The sequence below is a fragment of the Sciurus carolinensis genome, chromosome 19 (genome assembly GCF_902686445.1).
Source record: "Sciurus carolinensis chromosome 19, mSciCar1.2, whole genome shotgun sequence".
Classification (NCBI taxonomy): Eukaryota; Metazoa; Chordata; class Mammalia; order Rodentia; family Sciuridae; genus Sciurus; species Sciurus carolinensis.
Genome location: NC_062231.1, coordinates 6,352,884 through 6,374,592, shown reverse-complemented (window position 1 = coordinate 6,374,592; position 21,709 = coordinate 6,352,884). Strand labels below are relative to the sequence as shown.

Here is a 21,709-nt window from a genome sequence, read left to right as displayed (position 1 = left end):
TAAGCAACTGACAAACCGTTTCCCAAACAGCTGCACCATTTTTCATCTCACGGCCGCAGGGTATGAGGGTTCCGGCTTCTCTGCATCCTTGCCACCATGTCTGGTGGGTGTGAAGCGGCGTGGCCCATTGGGGTCTGATCTGCATTTCCCTCGTGACGACAGCGGACGCCACGCATCTTCTCCTGTTTACCGGCTACTGTGTGTCTTATTGGGAGGAATTGTCTGTTCAAGTCCTACGTCCATCTTTTAATCGGCTTTTTGTGGGGTCCGTGGTCACTGTCTGCCCACTTCCGAGTGGGGCTCTTTCTGTCATCGAGCTGCGTGTGTTCTTTATGTGTTCTAGCTACAAGTCCCTTCTCAGACTCGTGACTTACAAGTATTTGCTTCCTTTCTTTTCACTTTCTCTTCTTTATCTGGGGGAAGGAGAAGGGGCGATTTTTGTTGTCGTTACTGCTGCTCTTGAGCTTGGCTTTGAACGCAGCTCCCTGCCTGGGCTCCCAGCGAGTGGGCCCTGAGCGCGGGCATGCCCACCCCGCCCAGCTGCGCCCTGTGGACGGCACAGTGCCTCAAAGTCCAGTCTGACGCTGGTTTTCTTTTCCGGCTCATTCTTTTGGTGTCAGACTCCTGTGCCGAATCCCAGGTCACGGAGACGTACTCCTGTATTTTCTCCTGAGAGTTTTATCACTTCCAGCTCCTACGTTCGCACTTCATGTTTTTAGTCCATTTTTAAGTTTCTAAGCTCAAGCAAGAGCTCAAGTTCATTCTTTGATAAGAGGACACCCGATTGTCCCAGCTCCGTGTGTGGAGAAGACGGTTCCTTTGTCCACTGCGCGATCTCGTCCCCACAGGTGGGCGGTGTTATCCCTGCGCTCTCGAACCTGCTCCACTCAACTGCGTGTCCATCCTTGGGCTGGAGTTTTGGTCACGTTGCTCTGCAGGGCCATCTGACACCAGAAACGCACGATCCCTGGCTTCAGGCTCCCCCGGGATCACCCTGGCTGTGGGGGCTCCTCTCCATCCCCGGGAATGCCAGGGCCACCTGGCTGCCCCCGTTCTTGAGCAGTGTGACTCTGGAGGTCGGGTTTTATCCGGGGTTCCTTTAAACTTCGTGCCCTTCACTTAGAGGCAAGTTTTGACCAGACAAGATCCTATTAAACCTGACCCAATCCAATCCGGCCACACATTTAGGAATTAGCAGACTGTGAACGGAAGTAACTCCGCCCCGTGCACTGGCTCTGTGGAGCCAGGTCCCCAGGTCCCCACAGAAACACGTAGAGGGAAAGATGCTGCCGGTGGCTGGAGAGAGGGCAGACAATGCCCAGGTCACCTGTCGGTCACCAACACCAGGGACCAGGCACCCTCAGGTGTGATGGGCTGTCAGATCTGGCTCCATGAGAATGTTCTAGGCCAGACTCTAAGGGAAATGACTAAACAGACTCCATTTTGCTCTGAGACTCCATGTTATGTAGGAAATAAGCTTCTCCCCTGGGAACACCCCGCCTCTGTGCCCATCATCAGTTACTTGGTGTGACATGTTTAATAATGTACAATGGCAACTCCTGTGTAGTCAAGAATTGCTCTCCTTTGATTCCTGTTGCTCCTAAACAATGCACCATGTGAACAGTGACTGTGTGGATGTTAGCGACCATTCTTTAGTCTGTACCTGGGTAAGTGTCATTCTGACCCACTTCCCCCTGTCGATGATCTCATGATGTTAGTTTGTAATTTTGAATCACAGCAACAGACACTTATGATTGATGTGATTTTTGGTATAAGAACCCCTACACCACGTGGTCAGGGCTGTTCCCCCAATAGCCATTTTTTTAGGCATCGTGTGAGACAGCTGCCAGCTTAATAAAGACTCTCAAATTTGGACTTCTCAGTGGTGACTGGTCTCTTCTTAAGTTGTGTCCTTAACATCAGAGACGCGCACCCTCAGGCGCCAGTCACCGCATGTCCTGGTGTGGGTGGGAGGCTCCCCAACAGCTCGTGTGTGGGCCACGTGAGACGGTTTAGAGGAGAAGCGACCAGGTTCTGAGCGCCCAGCCTGACCAGCGTCCACCGCGTGAGTGGGCTGGCTGGCCGGTGGCACGGGTGCTGAGCCTGGTGCGCTGAGCTTAGCCTCCCTGCTTCCCGGGTCGTGTCCTGAGCTGCTCCCTCCTCCAGCTTCCGCCATGCTGGCCCAGAGCCACGGATCAGGTCGTCTAGGGACGGAGACCTTGGAAACCGGGAGCCCTGAAGAGACTTGCCCTCCTCGTCGGGTCTTTGGTCACAGCGATGAAGACACTGACGGGAACGCCAGGCGGCCCTCCCTCCGCCCACAGCCCAGCCCGGTCGCCTCCCCACAGGGCCTCCTCCTGGTTCCGGTGGCTGCCCGCTCCCACGATGCCCCTGTGCTGTCCACACCGCCCTCTCCCCAGGCGCCCTCTCTCCTGCTGGCCCCTCTGCTCCGCCTGCTTCTGTGGTCCCCCCACGTGGTCTGACGAACCCCTTCCTTATCTCTCTGGATTCACTGCAGCGTCACGTCAGAAACCTGAGAGCCACTGTCCTGCCGCGGCTCTGGTGAGGGCTGCCCGTGTGCGTCTGGGTCACCCACTTCAACAGCGCTCAGGACCCAGAACGTGGCGCCCCACTTCACAATCTGCTGCCCGCGGCACCGCGTCTGGGAAGGTCCCGAGGCCATCCTTCACCTCTGGACCCGCAGGCCAGCACTGGGAGGCCCGCGGCAGGACTGTGTCTTGGTGGGCTTTCTCGGGGCCCTGACTAAAGGGATCTGGCCAGAGCAGTTTTAGGAGGAAAGGTTTATTTGAGGGCTCACGTTTCCAGAGGTCTCGGTCCCGAGAAGGCGGGCGCCGTTCCCTGGGGCTCCAGGTGAGGCTGAAGGTGATGGCAGGAGGGAGGCAGCTGGAGACTCCTCCCTCCACGCCCCGAAGCCACGCCCCATCCCCGCCCCTCGGCCACACCCACCAGTTCAGGTTCCGCTCAGCGGGCGGGATTAAGGCGCTGCCTGGGTTGAGACTCTCACAACCCATCATGTCAGCTCTGAACCTTCCCCACCGCCTCACACCCACACCAAAACACTGCGGTCAGCTCGTGACTGGCCACGATCCCCCAGCCCTGAGCTTGGGGCAGGTCCCTCCTGACAAGCCTTCCTTCTCCGAGGACAAACGAGACACCTACGTCCACAGACTCCATCGCACAGGGGATGCAGGGGTCTCTCATTGCCAGGGCCCGCGTCAGGTGGGGGCTTGGCGCCTCCAGAAAGCTGTCCAGCGGGATGGCGGGAACGGCCAGCATTCAGCAGTCATGGAGACACCCAGTGACCATGGTCTCCAGGGTGCAGCCTGAGACCTGTCCCTGACAGGTGGATGCCACTCGGGAGCATGCGACTGGGTTCCCGAACCTCCCAGAGGACGTGCCGCAGCTGACATCCTCCAACGCCTGGTGTTTCTGCATGAACTAGCGAGAGCGGATTCTGTCGTCTGCGACCAACAGCCACGACACCAAGTCACCGAGCGCTGACGGGATCGAACCCGCAAGACAGTGAAGAATGAAGGGACCTTACTGCGCGGTGAGCCCCCAGTGCCTGGCCTCGCCCAAGTTTGAGAACTGGCAGAATGATTGAGCACCTCTTGTATGCAGTGATACTCTCAAAGTCTGGGGGAGGCGAGATGCAGATGGGCTGGCGGACTCAGCTCTTCCTTTGCCATCTGGCAAATGAAAAGGAGGCGACTTCACTCATCCATCACCTCCCGCGGTGCCTGCAGCCCAGGGAGGCTCCGGAGAAGGGTTCCCGCCGCACACGCAAGCCGGGAACGTGGAGCAACGGGCAAGGCCTCCGCCCGGGGAAGGAAGGAGCTTCCCCCATGAGCCGCTGACGCAGGGACCTGCCAGGGGACAGAGCAAGCTCCACGTGGGCTGCCTGAGGAAATCAAGAGGGAAGAACAGAGTAACCCCCTGGGGCCTGAGCGCCCAGTGCACACAGAGCAGTGACTGCCACCTTCCAGGTCCCTGCTGAGGGGCATGTCCACAGAGGCAGCTTCCCGAGGATTATATGCGACACCCTCGGGGTGCCTCGGAAAGCAGAGGATGGGAACCAAAGACTTCACAAATATGTGAAGCCTGAATAGCTTCAGAGACACAATGAACCAGACAGAGCACTTCCCGTTGGAGGGAGTTAATGAACGCTTCCTTGGGGCCCAGGCGGTAAATCCACACGGAAAATAAAGTAGCAAGACATTATAAAACGTTCTCAGCTCGGATGATCTATTGCTTCGTCGATGCAGCTGGAGGAAGGAGACGCGGCGGCCGTGCTTGGGCCCTGGCACAGGCTGGGCGGAGCGGTCTGCACCCTCAGGGATCCTGCGAGAGCCCCACGTCCCACAGGCCATGAGGACCAGAGCTCAGAGGGGCTCGGCAGGGGGCCCCCTTTGCCAGCAGGGGAGTAGTTGAGGTGGAACGGAAACCCATTTCTCAAATACCTCGTGACTCCCGGGCTCGGGCACGTCAGGCAGAGCCTGCTGCGGAGCTCACGGCCCAGGCTCATGGCTGCACCAAACCCTCCTGCGGATGGCTGTCTTCCGCGCTCAGTCCAAGTCTGTTTCCTTAAAGTGCCTTCAACGTCCCAGTGGGGCTCGCCCTGGAGCCCGGGCAGCCACAGCCCTGGGACTGGGCTCGCTGACAAAAGCTCCGTCTCATGACTTTTGGAAATGCATTTAGTGGGTGTGTCCTCTGACCAGGGGTCCGGCTCTGTCTAAAGGACCTGATCCTCGCACGGTGCGCACACACGGGCAATGACCCAGGGCTGGATGGAGAGTCCACATATAACAGGATCAAACCTCAGTGCGGGAAACGACTGCTGCCCAGAGTCGACGTTTCCTGAACGGGTGTCCAGGGCTCGCTGGGGTCAGCTGAAGGGCCGGGGAAGCACGCGGAGAGGTCGAGCACCCAGGACCTGGCCAGCCCTCGTCCTGCAGGGCAGGGGCACCACTACCAGCACCCAGAAGCACCGCACGGAGACCGCTGCGTGTGGGGACAGCAGGACCGCAGGACGGCAGGCCCGGCCGGCGTCATGGAGCCTGGTCTCCTCCCGCCTGCTCACTCATCTCCCGCCAGCTCCCGGGGCAGGCGAGGCCCAGCAGCCTCCCAGCCTCCCAGGGCAGAGCCTGCAGAGCAGCGGACAGGGAGTCCAGATGGACAGATGGACGTGACAGCCGTTCGCTCTCCCCGTCGGAGCATCAAGCGCGCGCTCCGCGCAGGTTCTGCACACGCGTTTGCCTCCACTTACCCCCGCTCACCCCCAAGCTCGGCGACGCTGTCTTCTGACGACTCTGGGTCGCACGGATCTGAGAGGTAATGACGACGTAGGACCGAGCACAGGGTTCCCCAGGCACGAGGAGCAGCCTGTAAAGCGGAACTGACGACATAAGCCCCATACGTTTGTACCCAGAAGGAAGTTCTTGCCCTAGACAGATAAGACGATCTGATTTCATTCTTAGTGGGGCTTTTTTAAAATTTTCAACTAAACAGAATGAACGTGAGTCAGTATTTATTTTATTTATTTTCTCGTTTATTTATTTATTTACTACAGGATTGGGAATGGAACCCAGGACCTCACACATGCTAGGCAAGGGCTCTACCACTGAGTTTTGTCCCAGCCCCAGTCTAGGGGTTGTGAGTAACTTCAATGAGCAGGGCAAGATCACCATATTCAGTTTTTAAAATATTTTCTTCTCCCAATAAGAATCTTCATGAGGCCAGGCACAGTGGGGCACGCCCCTCCTAGTGACTTGGGAGGCTGAGGCAGGAGGATCACAAGTTGGAGGCCAGCCTCAGCAAGACCCTATCTTAAAATTTTTAAAGGGTTGGGGGTATAACTCAGTGGCAAATCACCTCTAGGTTCAATCCCCAGTACTGGAAAAGAAAAAGAAAAAATCCTTCATGTCTATTGACATATAGCATACAGAGTATTCCCATCCCCACCCCCTAACAAACATCTCTCTCTCTCTCTCTCTTTTTCTTGCTCTTTCTCTCTCTCTCTCTGTCTGAATGTGCCCCTTTAGAACTTTCCTCTGAAACAGTTTAAGGCTGGCTTCTTTCACTCCACATTGTTTTCGAGGTTCATCTATCACAGAGTATGTGTCAGTAATTCATTCCTTGTTTAGGGCTGAGTGGTATTCCATTGTATGGATGTACCAAATTTTATCCATCCATTCACATCATTTTCCAGAATGTTTCCATCCGAGACACTGAACCAACAGAACCAGCAGGTTGGAAAGGGCGGAGGAGACGATCCCTGATCCAGGGCTCGAGGCCAAACTCAGTCCTCCTCCCCTAACCCCAAGGTGCACTCCCCGCCTGCAGGAGCCCTGGCCAGACGGCCACAGTCCCTTCTCGCCCTGCAGACTCCAGGCCAGGGCCACCGCCCTGCTCTGCTCCCCCCGCATCTCAGTGCTTCTGGGTCATTGTCTGGGGACTTGCTCACGGCTGTCTTCTCCCAGGAGGCCGAAGCTCACAGCAAGCGAGGTGGCCCTGGGCCCATCTCCTCCCGCGGCAGGGCCTCACCGAGATGCTCCTTCCCAAGGACGCCACGTGTGGCGCTCAAGATGCCCACTTCCAAGGTCACCGGCAAGGGGAGGGGATTTGCTCTGGGCTGACCCCAGAGCAAATCGTCCTGCTCACTCAACAGTCTTGGGGGCCGACCGTGGGCAGGGGCTGGAAATGGGCCCCCCGCCAGCCTCAGCACTACTCGGCCTCTCCTGGACCATGGTGACCCTAAACCGGCGGCCCACCTGGCCATCACGGAGGGGCCTGACCCCGCCCCGTCCCGCTGGGGACAACCAGGAAGCAGCCCCAAGCCGCATGCTGCATTCATATGCATGACCACGCTACCCACTGCCTGCCCTGCTGTCCTGAGGGACCGTGGACCATGTGAAAAATGGACTCATTACGACGTTAAATAATTCAGCCACGAGCAGCTCCTGCCAGATGCCCAGCGGCTCTCTGCTGGCCGGGACAGCAGCTTCCATGCACGTCCCGCGACTGGCCACCTCTGCTGGACAGCACGGGGGGTGGCACCTGCTGGGTTCCTGACACCAGGGGGACAGGGCATTTCACCACCAGGACTCGGCCGTCACCACTGGTCAGTCGTCACCGTGCTCGGCAAGGCCCTGGAGACGCTATGGCTTATCTGAGTCCATAACACCAATGCTGTCTGAAACGTCACCTGGGGGGCACTTGGGGATCGGCGTGTCTGTGGGTCTTCTTTCTCTCGCTTGCTTGAAATTCGGGAACTACTCCTCCCCAGAAATGAGGACAGTGGCCAGGCGGTCACCTGTCAGCTCAGCCCGGGTAACTGGGAACCGGGTGGCCACCTGGGCTCGGCTCCCTACCCGCTAGCCTCTGGCCTCCCGGCCTCCCGGGCTCCCATTGGGAGGCCACCTCTACCCTGAGCACAATTCAAACCTCCAAAGGCCCGCGAGTGCCCAGGCCGGGGGCTCAGACCCAAATGGACGACTGTCCCAAATGTCAAACCTGGACACCACACGGGGCCCGGTGGCCGGCAACCCCCATCGCCCAGCCCGGGAGGAGGTCCCGCAGCCCGGCCCATGCTCGTGACCCCCTTCCCCTCCCCCTCATTTTGGCGCTTGTCCCTCCCTCCGATGGCGGGTCCACACTGGGAGCCCTGGCCGCACGCATGGAACCGAGTGACCGACGGTGGAGCCTGCTCCTGGGCACAGCCAGGCGTCTCGGCTGACCTGGCCTCCGGCTTTACCACCCACGTCACAGGCTGTCCCCAGTGCCAGCCCCGCGCTGTGCGAGGCCCCTGCACCCCGGCCGGGCGCGCTGGGGAGGGTTGGAGCCCAGCTGCTCCCGACTCCGCTTCCGCTGGAGCTGCTGCCAGATCAGCTTCTATTAATAGCTCCCAGCTCGGCGGCTCCCGGGCCCTCCGACTGGCTCCGCCAGCGTGGAAAGGACGTCAGGAGAGAGGCAGGGACGGAGGCTGGGGAGGCCAGGAGCTGGGGCAGCCCGCACCAGGCCAGGTCCAGGAAGGACCCCAGAGAGGGACAGCTAGACAGCGAGGATGCTCACAAGGGGAGTGGCGGGCGCTTCTGCCCTTGAGGCTGCTGCCCTGGGCCTGGGTCACCGTGGGATCCTCAGGAAGCCCTCTGCTCCCGGCTGCCCTCCTGGCCCCGCTCTGCTGGCCTTTCTGACTCTACCAGGAGGAGGTCACTGTCCCCAACAGGCCCCAGCTCCTCCAGAGGAGCCAGGGCGAGGGTGAAGTTAGGATGGAGACTCAGACGGGGCCCCGCTGCCGTCACAGAGGCCACCTCCGCACCTCGTGCATCCGCAGGAAGCACGTGACGAGTCCCCTGGGCAAGGCCACGGGGCGGCCCCGTTCTTGTGGCTCCCAGCCCATCCCAGGCCACCAGGCCAACCAAGACCCACCAACAGAGCAGGGGGCCCGGGGGCCCTTCAGCTCAGGAGACTCGGGGCTCCCAGGGTCTCTGGGAGCGGCCACCCAGAACGTGCAGTGGTTCTCTGTCCCCAGAGCGGGGCCTGGGCAGCACCACTGGTGGCCCGTGGCTCAGTGACGTGTGAATCGCAGGGGCCGTGCCACCCCGCACAGAGCTGCCAGCACCAGCATCTGCCTGGGACCTGCAGGTCCCCGAGCAATTAGCGAGCTGGAGAACGGGGCTCGGCGCCCACGGTGGCCCATCCGCGAGGGACCCGAGGCCAGCAGCTGCCTGGAGCAGAGGGGCAGGAGGGAGGCCGGCCGCTCAGCGACACCCACCCCGCCTCAGTAAGCCATGTGGAGCACGAGCCCAGCCGCTGAGCCGCCCTGAGGGCACGGCTGGGGACACTAGGCACACTGCCGCTGTCCTGCAGCCCCGGCAGCGTCCACGGCGACGACGCTTCCACCTACCAAACTGGAGCTCTGTCCCCTCACCACGACGCCCGGCCCTCCCCAGCACTCTGCCTGCGGCTCTGACTCCGAGAGGGACCTCACTGAGGGGGGTCAAGTGGCGCGTGTCCTCTTGCACCTGGCCTGTCACTTAACCACCTCAGGCCCAGTCCCTGTCACTCAGCGTAGACCCTTTTACAGCCACTGGGCCATTCTGATATCCAAGGCAGGACCTTGCATTCCACCAAAGTCCCGATCCCAGGGAAGGTGAAAGGGGGTCTAAAGGGGTCACAGGGCTGGTCTGCAGGGCTCTGTCCCCAGCCCGGCTCTCCTGGTGGAGAAGGAAGGGCTCCGGCCACCCCTGGCCTGGCCCCGTTAGAGACCGCCCGGCAAGAGGGAGCCACAGGACCACAGCCGCTCCCGCCCGGAAGGGACACCCAAGGCCCCGTCCCCCCACAAAGATGGCAAGAGGCCACCGTCTCCACCATCCCCCGGGGGGACTGGCGGCTGGCGATCTGCTTGGAGCCACGTCCTCCACCCCTGGGGGGTGACCACACTTCCTGTGCACTGAGCGGGAGCCCCTGTGCTACAGAGGGGACGGCTGGTGGCTGTCCCTCCAGGTGGGAGAGAAGAGGGGATGGACAGGAAGCCCCCGCGTCCACGGCAGATCAGGGAAACGGGCCTGCCGAGCCCCCGTCCCCACTTTCGCCGTCTGTCACGCCGGATCGGAGCAACCCGAGCTCCTGACGACAAAAGAGACGTGCTCGCGACACTGAAGCCGCAGCCGAGGGCCTCAGAACAAGGGCGTCGGAGGGAAGAGGAGCTTATTAATTTTTGGGCCCCGTTCCAGAATGTGCACCTGGCCCGCTTCAGCATTTTCTGAACTGACACTCAGGCAGGAGGGAAGGAAGGGGACATCTTGTGCCCTAGAAATTCACGGCCCCGAGCCACCTCCTAAGGCGGTGGTGATTGAGGATCATGGGACATTAATTAGCTCTGGAGGGGAAGCGGAGGTCAGCACAGAGCGGTGAGTCAGAGCCGGGCTCTGGAGCCGGGTGTCTGGGGCCGAGCCCTCCCTGGGCCACAGACGCGCCAGGCGACCTTGAACAAGTTACTGGGCCTCGCTGGACCCCTGGCTCCTTATCTGAGAAAGGGGGCTGACCCAGAGGCTCGTGAGGCTGTCAGGAAACGGCACCACCCAGGCCCAGGGAGAACCAGGGATTGAGGTCAGAAGGGACATTTCCGCCTCCCGTCCCAGCCCACGAGTCCCCCGCCACAGCCCGGTCCAGCGGAAGCAGGGCGGAGACGCAGGCCCCGCCTGAGCCCCTCCAGGTTCAGCAAGAAGAACGGAGCCCCCGAGGGTCACAAGGAGCGGCTGGGAAGATCGCTCCTGCCCCCTCGGGGCCAAGCCGTGGGCTCTGCCAACTCAAGGACAGTGCCAGGGAGCAGAGACACCACTGAGGTGCGGGGCTCGGCAGCCTGGGGACAGCCCCCGACCGGCCCGGTGAGCCTCCATTCACCCTCCGAAGTGCTGAGGGGCCCAGCGCAATCCAATAGATGAGGCCAGTCCTCCACTGATACCTGCCTGGCGGCCCAGAGTGTGACTCGGGGGTTCAGCCCACACTCCGAAGCACGTGACCAGCTCAGGCCACCTTCCACCAAGAACAGGAACACTGCGTGCCAGCCGGCACGGGGCATCTGGAAGCCACCCCCTTCTCTCTCACAGCCCCTGAGCATGACCACGCAGGGGCAAGGGGACAGCTACACGGTGGGCAGCCATGGGGCCCCCTCACCTCCAGCTCCAAAGCCTTGCAGCCCCACAGGAGCTACTAAGAATGACAGCCAAGCAGCCGGGTCCCCACAGGGACGTGTCCAGCCCACTGTCACTGTGGCCCACTGGGCACTGACGGCCCCTCCTTGCAGAGACACCTGTGGGCATCTGGCCACTCCTTGGCAATCTCAGCAACGTGGCCCAGTGACAGGGGACGTTCTGCCTTTATCTGCTTCCCAGGCAAACAGAGCTGGAAAGTTAACCAAACGTCACCTTCTCAAGCACGGGAGCTGCGACCTCGTCCGCCCCTCGGGTAACAGCTCTGCATTTGATGACCACCGGGGTTTGTAGTCCCCGAGCAGCATCAGTGTCCCTTCATCCACTAGCCAGGAGGCCTCTCTTATGGTTGGCCAGTTTTATGACCCCCACTGGGGACGGGATGGTGTTTACCCAGTGGCACTTCCCTCCGCACAGATGACATAGAACGTCACTGCGAAATGCGACCGTTTTCTACTTTGCTATGACTTGGGCCCACTTTTCTCCCTCTGGAACACGAGCAGAGTCAGCATGGAAGCTGGTCACATAACAGGATCCAGCGTGCGTGCATTCACCTGGCAAGCGGCAGGCCCGCACGCACTGTGGTCACGGCACGAATATTTATCAGGCTGCTAACGTGTAAGACTCAGGCTGGGAGAGGCTGGAAAGATGAACGGTCCCTGCCATCGGGAGACTCGAGGGTCAGTGGGGATCCAGAAAGGTCCGAAAATAGATTTTAAGGATTCTGACCAAGGGTCAGCTGCAGGACCACAGAAGCAAGGAAGAGAAAGAAATGGTCCGCCTGGTAGAGGAGCAATTCAGCAGGGTTTTGAGGCGTGAGTAGGAGTTCTCTCCGTGGATGGGCAGGCTAGTGGGACAGCATGTGGAAAGCAAGGAGAAAATCCAAGGAGGGAACCGCTCTGACGATCGAGAGCTGGGGTGCGAGGCGTGAGGAAGGCCACTGCGGACACACGGCAGTTTCACTGGAGACACGATTGAGCTCAGGAAGGGTCAGCGGGGGCTCTGACAAGTCTGCCGCTGCGTGCTTGCCGATGCCCGATCTCCGCGCCTCACGCCACTCGGTCTAAGCCCATGACGCTCAGGCCCACCTCGCGTCGTGCGTCACGCATTCAACCAATAACTCCTGCTCATCGGCCCGTGCAGCCAGGAGCCGATCGAGGCCCGGACACGTCAGAGGAGGAAGCACAGCTCTGACCCTCCTCACCGGGGGTTCCAGCTGGGGGGACCGGGAGTCAAGGGGAAAGCAGAGGTCAGAGGGCAATGACAGATGCTGGAGGCGGTGTGCCACCAGGAGCACGCGGCTGTCCCCGGGGTGAGATGGAAAAGGCGGTGCTGAGCAGAGGAGAGTGGGCCCACTGCATCTCACCAGCAGCCGCTGGACCACGTCCAAGCAGATGCAGGGCAGTGGGGGGTGCATGCCAGGGACCAGAGGGGGACACCTGCAACTCTCAGAGGAAGAGCAGGTGGTGGCCAGGCCAGGCGGGGGTGCAAGAGGGCTGGGGAGGGGACAGGGTTTTGTTTTGTTTTGTTGGGGGGTGGGTACCTGGGAGTGAACCCAGGGGCGCTTAACCACTAAGCCACATCCCCAGTCTTTTTTATGTTTTGAGACAGGGTCTCACCGAGTTGCTGAGGCTGGCCTCCAACTTGTGATCCTCCTGCCTCAGCCTCCCGAGCCGCTGGGAAGACAGGCACGTGCCACTGCGCCAGGTGAGGGCACAGATTTTGAAGAGGGAGTCTCCAGGATCTGGTGGTGACTGAGAGGAGGGCACGGGAGACGGGAGGCTTGGGGGCACTCAGAGCACTGCAGAAGTCAGAACCTAGTAGCACGCAGGCGGGGGCGGGGTGGGCGCAGCGGGCCTGTAGGAAGTGGAAGGGAAGGGTTTACCTGGCGCCAGGTGCTCAGCCACCTGCGGGACGAGGAAGTTCCGACAGGGGAAGTCTTCCGAGCAGGCTGAGACGCAGGGCAGCAGGCATCCCAGACACGAAGGCGTGAGGGGGCCAGGCAGGCAGGACAGGCGGGGGCACCCATTAGGACTTCCTGAGCCCTCACCCCCTCAGACCCCACCAGATGGAGCCACTATTGCACCCACTGTTGGCATGGGGCACCTGAAGACCAGAGAGGTTAAGTGACGTGACCAAGGTTGCACAGTGTGGTCAATTCAGCCCCAACACCCAAAGTACGGCCCACTCTACCTTCCTGTCTCTCACTTGCTAGGCTACCTGGAGCTGCCCAGAGCAGCCGACTGCGAACCCAGTTCTTGGGTCCCCTCAGCCACGAGGTCAGTGTGGTCTGTGGACAGAGCACCTTGTGGACTGAGCACCTGGCGCCTGTCGAGGCATCTCGTCTGTCTTTATAGGGGTTCCCACGGGCACGGGCAGGATCCGGTCTCAGGGAGGCCAGGCCCAGACGCCCCCACCCAGAGCCGAGCCTGCAGGACCCGGAGGCCCTGGCAGGCCGGACGCACCTGGGTCCGCCCGTGAGTCCCTGATGGGCCCTGTGGGTGTCCACCCAGAGGGGGGCTCATTGCCGCTGGCCTGCCCCTGTCCAGCACAGCTCCCTCCACGTGGCCGCCGCGTCTGCTCCCGCTCCCCTCCCTTCCCTCACGGCCTCTCGCTGATTCTTCCTGCAGCCTCAGCCTGTCACCTGTCAGCCGGGTTTTACAGATTCCTCGTCCTCTCCTTGAGAAACAGAGCGCAGGGGAGGCGCCCGTCTTCCCAGGCAAGGACGAGGGCTTGGGGGCACAGCCCTGGGTTCGAATCCCAGCTGCAGGGTTACTGCTACGTGGCCTCGGGCATGGCACTCTTGTGACTCCACGTTAAATGAGGACAGTTCTGTCACCTAGCAACCCACAGGGCGGCCAGGAGGGCGAGGCCAGTGGGATGTGCACAGTGCCCCCCACGGAGGCCGGCGCCGGGCACACGCCCCCCAAGCGGCTGACAGGACCACAGCTGCTGTCTGAAGGTGTCCCTAGCCGCTCAGCGCCGGCTCTGATGTTTCGCTCCCTAACTTTCTGCGTGTGCCCGTGTCCGCACGTGCGTGTCTGTGACCTTCCTGCTGCTGGGCTGGCCCGGGCTCCGCGGGAGACCTCCCTGGGCTGTGCCCGTTACCAGTGAGCGCGGCTCGCCGTGGCCCCTGGGGACGGAGCCCGCCTTCCCGGGCCGCCCACCTCCGCTCCTGGCCAGCACGGCACGGTCCTGCGCTTGGTGCTGGCTCTCGAGCTGGCTCCTCCTGGCCCCCGGGTCTCTGCACCCTGCGGCCTCCTCCTGAGAACCTCCGCGGCCTCTCTCCTCACAGGCGTGTCCCTCAGGGCCGTCCCGCTCCTGTGCACAGGGTGTGGCGCTCTTCAGCAGGTGCCCAGCCACCCGGCCCTCCACACCCCGTCCTTAGGTGGCCAGGGCCTGCCCCATGCCGCCTCAGGTCCACCCGGGACAGCGGCTCCGGGAGAAGGAACAGGGGAGCAGGGGAGGCCGGGCTCCTCACCGGGAGGTTTCCTCCCGCCTCCGAGAGGCGCACTGCCCGTCCCCGCGGCGTGCGCTGTCCCCTCGCGCAGGCCTCCACACACTGGCAGGGCCAGGCAGAACGGTGGGAGGCGATGGCGGCCGACCCCGGCCCACATGTGAGGCCGCCGTTCCCTTCCACTCCTCTGCGGCTCACAGAAAGTGTCAGTGTTCCTTTAACCCTTTCCCGGCGTGTACGACTGATGAGGAACCCATCACTCCGGAGCTCCAGGTTCTCACCCCATGAAAGCTGATGCATCTCCCCGTCCCCTCGACCCGGGGTTGGTTTTGAAACATGGTTTGCGCGTGTCAGTCAGCTCAGGTGCCGATCGTTGCTCGGTCCTGGGAGCAGACGGCCGCGAGCGGGGGCAGCTGTGCGGAACCGGGCTGGGGGCCTGGGGCGCGGGTCCTGTGTCCACGCACTTGATTTTCTTTGACAGAGGAGCTCCCTCGCGGTCCTCTGTGCCACCTCAAGCCGGCGGATGAAAGCGGAGGGCTTCTATGGAAGCAGGCTGCGCCGCCCACCCTCCGCGCACGAGGGGCTTGGCCGCCTGGCTTCCCACCCTGCGCGATGCTGTGCCTCGGGCCAGGGCCACGCCTGTCCTCTGGCTGGTGGCAGGAGCACAGGATGCATCCCGTGTGCTGGGTGCTGGCTCCGTGGGGGCTCAGAGGTGGGGAGAACCCAGACCCACCCCAAAGCCACCTTGCGCACCGTGGCGGGGCTGTGCGCCCACCCACCACCCAACACCTAAGTACCCGTCCTGCACTAGCTGGGGGCAGGAGGAGAGAGTGCTACAGCTAGAGGGACGGGTTTTTCCCAGCGCGTCCTGAGGGGGACTTGGGACACTGTCTTACTGCCATGAGGCCCTCTGACATCAGCCACATTCCTTAAGGATTTGAATCCACTGACCACTCAGCCTGGCCACATTACTCTAGAACCCCAAGTGACCCAGGAAGGTGGGGAACACAGATCCTTGAAGTTGTGACAAATGCCCAAGGTTTTTTTTTTCCACCTTTGTAAATTATCGTAACATTGCCACTCCGAGCTTAATGCGGAAGGCTTGCTTCTTGAAGGTATGAGCAGCAACAGAGGGGAGGGGATGGGAGAAGGAGGCAGAGAGGAAGGGAAGAAGGAGGGGCAGACAGGGACAGAAGCGGCAGCAAGCACACATCTCAGGCCACTGCTGAGTCTTGTCGTCAGATCCTCTAAGGTTCCTTTCTACCACTGGCCCAGCTGAGAGGACACTCGGGACAGGCTGAGCAGGGCTTCTTCCCACAGAAAGTCCTGCGTCTAATCCTGGTCCCGGGTGTGGGTCCCTCAGCAGGAGCCATAACTGCTCGCGCCAGGCGGACGGGTCTCCTCCGGAAGGCCGGAGGTGGGTGTGCGAACACAGCACCCTGCGGGTGTGCCGGGCTCCTGCGGCACAGAAGCTCGGCGGCAAGAGGCCAGGGTCACAGTGGAGGCTGGGAAAAGGGCCAGGGGCCAGGCGGGACAGGGCGTCTGATCGGGTCTCCGTCTGCACGTGAGCGACTCGTCCCCCAGCCCCCCGCGGCAGCACCCTTCACCCCCTTACGGCCAACGGGGAAGGACCTGGCCTGGCCGCCTGGGTCAGAGCCCATCCTGACAAGCGGGCTCTTCAGGGCGTCCTGAGCCAGCCGCCCCGTGGGCCGTTAGCATCTCCACCCAGCCCAGGTCCTCGGCCTGCTTCCGGGCAAGGGGACACTCTGTGGCCAGAGGATCCCAACAGTGCCCCCGCTTGCCCCCACTTCCTCCCATCCTTGGCAACCTGAAGCACTTGCAGGGAAGAGGACGGCCCTGCGGGGTTCACCGCAGCCCCGTCGGCCCTAGAGGCGGGTCCCACCTTCACCCGCTGCCGGACAAGGACACCGAGGGCTCGTGGCGGGGAGCTGACCGGCTGGGCGCCCAGCTGCCGCTCTAGACCCTCTTCTAAGTGGGCTCCTGAGAGGAATTCACAGAGGACAGGGGACAAGGCAGGGCAGGACTCCGTGGCCGAGCCGCCCCTACGCCAAGCTTCCCCCACGCGCTCTGCACCGTGGACGTGCAGCCTGGTCACCGAGCCACGACGGGAGGCTCGCCACCTGGCAAGGCCTCGCCCGTCTTCAGGTCCATCTCCACCTGGGGACCTCCTCCACCCGCTGATGGCCACTCGTCTTCTCCTGCAGGGGTGGAGGGCCACGTCTGCAGGGCCACGTCTGCAGAGCCTCTCGGGACCGAGGCGGGGCCGGGGCACGAGGGGAGGCTGGGGTTGCCGTGACAGCCTCCTCCCAGCCTCTGCTCCTGGCCCAGCCTCCACCGGGCGCAGGATGCTGCCACCCGCCCGTCCAAGGTGCTTTCAATAGGGCTGCTCCCGGGAAGGCCAGGGGGACGGAAGTTCCCTGGTGGGGTTCTGAGGGTTGCTCTGTGCTCTGGGCGAGGGCCTGGCGTGGGTGCCCTGGGCTGCCCAGGCCTGGCTCACGGCACCTGCCCTTAGGGGGGCCTCCTGGTCACGGATGGATGCTCCCCTAAATGCCAGGAGCAAGGTCCATCCGCCCCGTCCAGGATCCACAGGGAAGGGCTTGTCCAGACACGAGGGCCGCTGCGGAAGCTGTCAGAACAGGGAGCCTGAGACGGCCTGCCAGGGAAGAGCCCGTCCGATGTCAGCCGAATGGTCCCGAGTCAAGAGCCACCCAGAACAGTCTCCTAAGCCGAGAGCGGGACAGCCCAGGGACGCCCACAGCCTCCTGGAGCGTGGTGACAGCACCCACCTCCCGCCGGGGCTCTGAGCCAGCTCTCCCCAAGTACAGAGTAACGCCGGTGCCTCTGCAGGCGCAGGCCACAGGAAGCGGGCACAAGGCGTCTCCCCGCCTCGGCCGCTCTTCCAACACTGCTGACACCTTGGCTCTGCCAAGTCACGTCTGAGTGAGCGCACCCAGTGACAAAACCATCCATCGAGCAAAATAAATGACCAGGACGCTCTGGGACAGTCTGGGGCAGCCTGCGAACCGAAGTCGGGTTTCCTGCTGGTAAAACTGCCCCTGTTGCAAGGCAGCGCTTGGCGGGAGAGCACGGGTTTCACACGAGCGGAACGGATGTGCCACCTGCCCCTGGAGACAGTCTCCCAGTTGAAAAGTGGCTCAGTGACGGCTGAAGGTCCCCAGGAAGTGACAGCAAGGACGGCACCTTCCATGGGTCAGGCGTGGGCCCTTCGGCAGCACAGACCTAGACAGAGGGCTGGCCAGGGCCCTCCTGCCGCCCCCAGTGCTTCCTCAGAGTCCCCCCCACGACCTGCCCAGGAGGAGCACTGAGCGGTGGCCCTGAGGATGCTACTGCAGGCTATCTGGGTACGTGCGGAACAGATAAGCACGATTTGGGGTCACCCAGGCCTGGGTCAACCCTGGCTCCCGTCGTGTGCCCTCAGCACCCAGTCAGACCTTTCCTGGAGCACTGAGTGCCCAGCCCAGGACAGCCACTGCCTGGGACCGGGTCCTGTCGACACACACAGGGGATCTGTCACCCCTCGGCACAGCCTTCTCCAGTTCTCTGAACCCAGACCCTGCACACACAACCGTGGCGTCCAGCCCTGGCACTGCCCGCACTCTGGGTTCCTGCCTCAGGGCCTTTGCACGTGTGGCACCCCCTGCCAGGGACGCTCCCCCGAGATGTCCTCCTAGCTCATTCCGCTCTCCTACCAGGCCTCCTCAGAGGGAAGCCGCGTCCTCGCTGGTACCTCTGCAGCACTTGTCACTGATGCCCCCCTCCACAAGGTCAGAGCCACGTCCTGTCCTGCCCACATTCTAGAGCGTCCACTGTGCTTGGTGTGTGGCTGACAATAGCACCATCATCTGAGTCACCAAGGCATCCATCCTCTGCCCTCCTGGAAAGAACGAGCTCCTGCCTCAGTTTCCCAAGCTGACACACCCCGAGTGCAGACCTCACACGGGGTTCAGTTCCGGTGGGAGGGTCTCCCCCAGGCCCACCACGGCCTGGGTCCGCACCAGCCGCCAGGCTGAGGCCGTGGCACCCCGGCACCCCAGGAGGGCTCTGGTCTTCAAGTGCAGGCCTTGCACGGGGGGCCACGGGCAGACCTCTGAGCCAGGCACACGGCCGACAGGACCGCCTCTACCGTGCTGTCCGAGGACGCGGCGGGGCCACCCCGGCTTGGGGCTGGCCTGGCAGCCTTTCCTCGTTGCTGTCTTCCCTGAGAACGCGGGGTTCTCGGACGGTGCCCACTGCTCCCTGCAAATCTTCCCTGCTGGGCCAGAGACAATTAGTGTCTCAAAGGAACAATGTTAGAGTAGGTCATGAATTTCCTTTGGTTGCATTCAATTAAAATCACAGAACTCCCTCGAAACCCTGCCACCCGCCGTGCGCTTCTGGCTCATACGTGCAGGCAGCTCAGCTGCAGTCGGATGAGGCCACCAGGCAGGCAAGGGACAGCCACAGAACCGTCACACACGGCAGGATCAGCTGGGGCTTCAGCACTCTCATCTTGACCCTCCGAGTCTCCTTGGCGGACTGGGCGCTCAGGGAGGCGAGTGGGCAGGGAGGGCACAGGTCCGCCCTGACACACGCTCACGCAGAGCCGCGGGATTCAGGAGACACGAAGTTCCAAGACAGCAAAGTCCTGGGCGCCTGGGGCCTCGTGGCAGTGAAGTCCCTGGGGTGCCCTCGCTCTGGGGACTCGAGGCAGCGTTCACTACGGCTGCCCACCCTCGGGAGGCGCCAGGCCAGAGCGGAATCTAGAGGGCCCTCGGGGCAGGCCCCAAACACAGCAGCACAGACCGAGGACAAACGCTCTGAGCTCACCACAGCGACCCGAGTCGTGAACCCCGCAGGCACAAGCGAGCCGTCTGCCACAGGCTACCAGGTGCGTGAGCCCTGAGGACACTACGCCACCTGAAGCCGGCCAGTCCCCAGAAGCCTATGAAGACCACGGGGTTCCACTCACGCGAGGCTCCGGAGTAGTCACTGTACAGACAGAAAGCAGGACGGGGCGCCGGGGGTACGGATGGGGAGCTGGTGGCCAGGGGAGATGACTTCAGCCGGGGAAGACAGACAAGTTCCAGAGACGGCTGGTGGTGACGCTGCATGACACCGTGAATGTGCTTAAATCCACCGAGCGGCACGCTTACCAATGGTCCAGGTAGTAAGCTGTCACGCACATCTTATAATAATCTGTTTTTCTAAATGACAAAAAAAAAAAAAAAAAGTGCCACCGTTGCAGGCTCTCCAGGGCTGGGTGCAGGGCTGGGGCAGGGGAGCAGAGCGAAGCCAGCACTTGGAGGTCGGAAGGAAGCTGATGGGCCCAGACACAGTAGCACAGGGGACACTCTAACATAGACAGCGAGCTCAGGCCGGCAGGGAGGCTGTGGCCAGTCAGCAGAGGGCTTCCGTGAGTTCAGACGCCACCCTCCGGATCCATTATATCCTCTCCCATGGAGCTGGACCGTAAGCACCCAGAGGGCAGGAAGGGTCACTTTTTAATCTATACCTCCCTAGAGGGAACCCTAGGCCTGGCACCAATGATAGGCTCACAACTTAACTGAACAAAGTATACACTCCATAAACAGCCTGGGATAATGTGGGCCCAAATGGGCAACAACAATGGAACCAACAGTTGGGTGTGCACACCTGTAATTCCAGTAGCTCGGGAGGCTGAGGCTGGAGGATCACAAGTTGGAGGCCAGCCTCAGTAACTCAGCAAGATCCTGTCTCTAAATAAAATACACAAAAGGGCTGGAGATGGGGCTCAGTGGTTAAGCACCCCTGGGTTCAATCCTAGCCCCCAACCCAAAAAGAGATTGGAACCAACAGGAGAGGACCAAATTTTCTTTAAAAAGTATATCCTGACGCCCTTTGTACAGACGTTCTCCCACTTATGATGGGGTTATGCCCCAATGAACCAAATATAAGTTGAAAAAAGCTTTAAATTAAAAATGCATCTAACCCAGCTTAACCATGTGTACCTCAGCTCCACCTTAACTGGACTCACAAGGCTGCAACAGCCCACAGCTGGGCAAGATCGCCTAGCAAGAAGCCTGTTTAATACTCGAGGGTTGAACTTCTCACGTAGCACAGCACCACTGTAAAGTCAAAACATCCTAAGTCAAGCTGATGTCAAGTTGAAGATCATTCTACGTGGACACGCTTCACATTCACTGAATCTGCAATACCAAGCCAAAGGGGCACCGGCCACACTGGGCTGAGTCATTTTCTAAACATAGAAGTTGTCCCCCTCCCAAGTCATTAACTTTGGCAGTGTTTCCCAATTTCTACTTGGTCGCACACAAGAGTGATCACATCCTCAAACTGAGCACCGGATGGAAGAAGACGCTAGAATGTGCTGGACAGTCCAGCTTTTCCTTGTGGACTCTCCACATCCATCAGCTCACCGAACGCTCCGAGAAGTCTTGCAGCAAAGAATTCTGAACAGATGGTCTCAGAATCAGAATTCCTCCGACTTCGCTGACCATGAAACATTTTGCTTCGCGGCCTTACAGACGTCTAAGTTTAGAACATGCTGCATCCCAGGACTCTGATATGCAAAGAGGCCAGACTCGAGCTGCAAAAGCAAGCGAATTTTAGTTTAACACTGGAAGTTTTCTAAGAACAATCTGGCAACCTCCGTGCTATTCTGCTGGGCTCTGTGGACCAGATCACAGGCTATGCTGGCACGGTAGCCTTTTCTAGGAGATGTGTCAACTCTGATGCCCTCTATTAACAAAGATGCCTGATGGGCACGGCAGTAACTTCAGAGGCTGAGGCAGGACTGAAAGTTTGCAGTCAGTCTGGGCAATTTAAGGAGACCCTCATTCAAAATAAAATTTAAGAGGGTTGGGGGTGTAGCTCAGTGGTAGAGTGCTTGCCTAGCCTTCAAGAGAAGGTCCTAGGTTTAACCCCAAAAGGACAAATACTAATAAGTGACTTGGGCAGCTGTGTGGCTGAGACACTTTGCTGAGGGCAACCTTGCCTAGCCCTTGAAATCACAGCCTCCCCCTCAGGAGCTGCTTTTCAGGCCAGCGAGTGCCCTGACAGTTTGTCCTCCCCTTCTGAAACAGGAAAGGGGTTGAGGTGAATCTTGAATGTCCTCATTGTTCATGACAAATGCTTGCGTATCGGCCGGATTCAGGACAGGATGACCTGGCATGTTCTAACCCAGTTCCTGGGACTCCACGTTTAAGAAATGGGGCGACAGTTCCCTTCACCGGCTGGGCTCGTCCATGAGGAAGACAGCAACCCGAGAGGAGGCCTCACTGGCCAAACCTCATTCCTCCCCTCACAGACACGCGCTCGCTCCTAAGAGCCTCTGAGGTTTTCATCGGCTAAGCAGCAGCCATGAAATGACACTTTTAAAAATGAACAAGAGGCTGGGGGCGCAGCTCAGTGGGACAGTGTTGGCCTAGCATGCACACGGCCCTGGGTCCCATCCCCAGCATGGCAGAAAACAAAAATAAATAAAAATGAACCAGGTGCAGAG

The 21,709-nt window shown here is 60.9% G+C and overlaps 1 protein-coding gene across 8 annotated transcripts in view; it reads right to left on the bottom strand.

Annotated features, from left to right (window-relative positions):
* Positions 1 to 21,709, bottom strand: part of Iqsec1 (IQ motif and Sec7 domain ArfGEF 1) — a 297,078-nt gene that overhangs the window by 235,689 nt on the left and 39,680 nt on the right. The gene's annotated exons all lie outside the window — the stretch shown is intronic.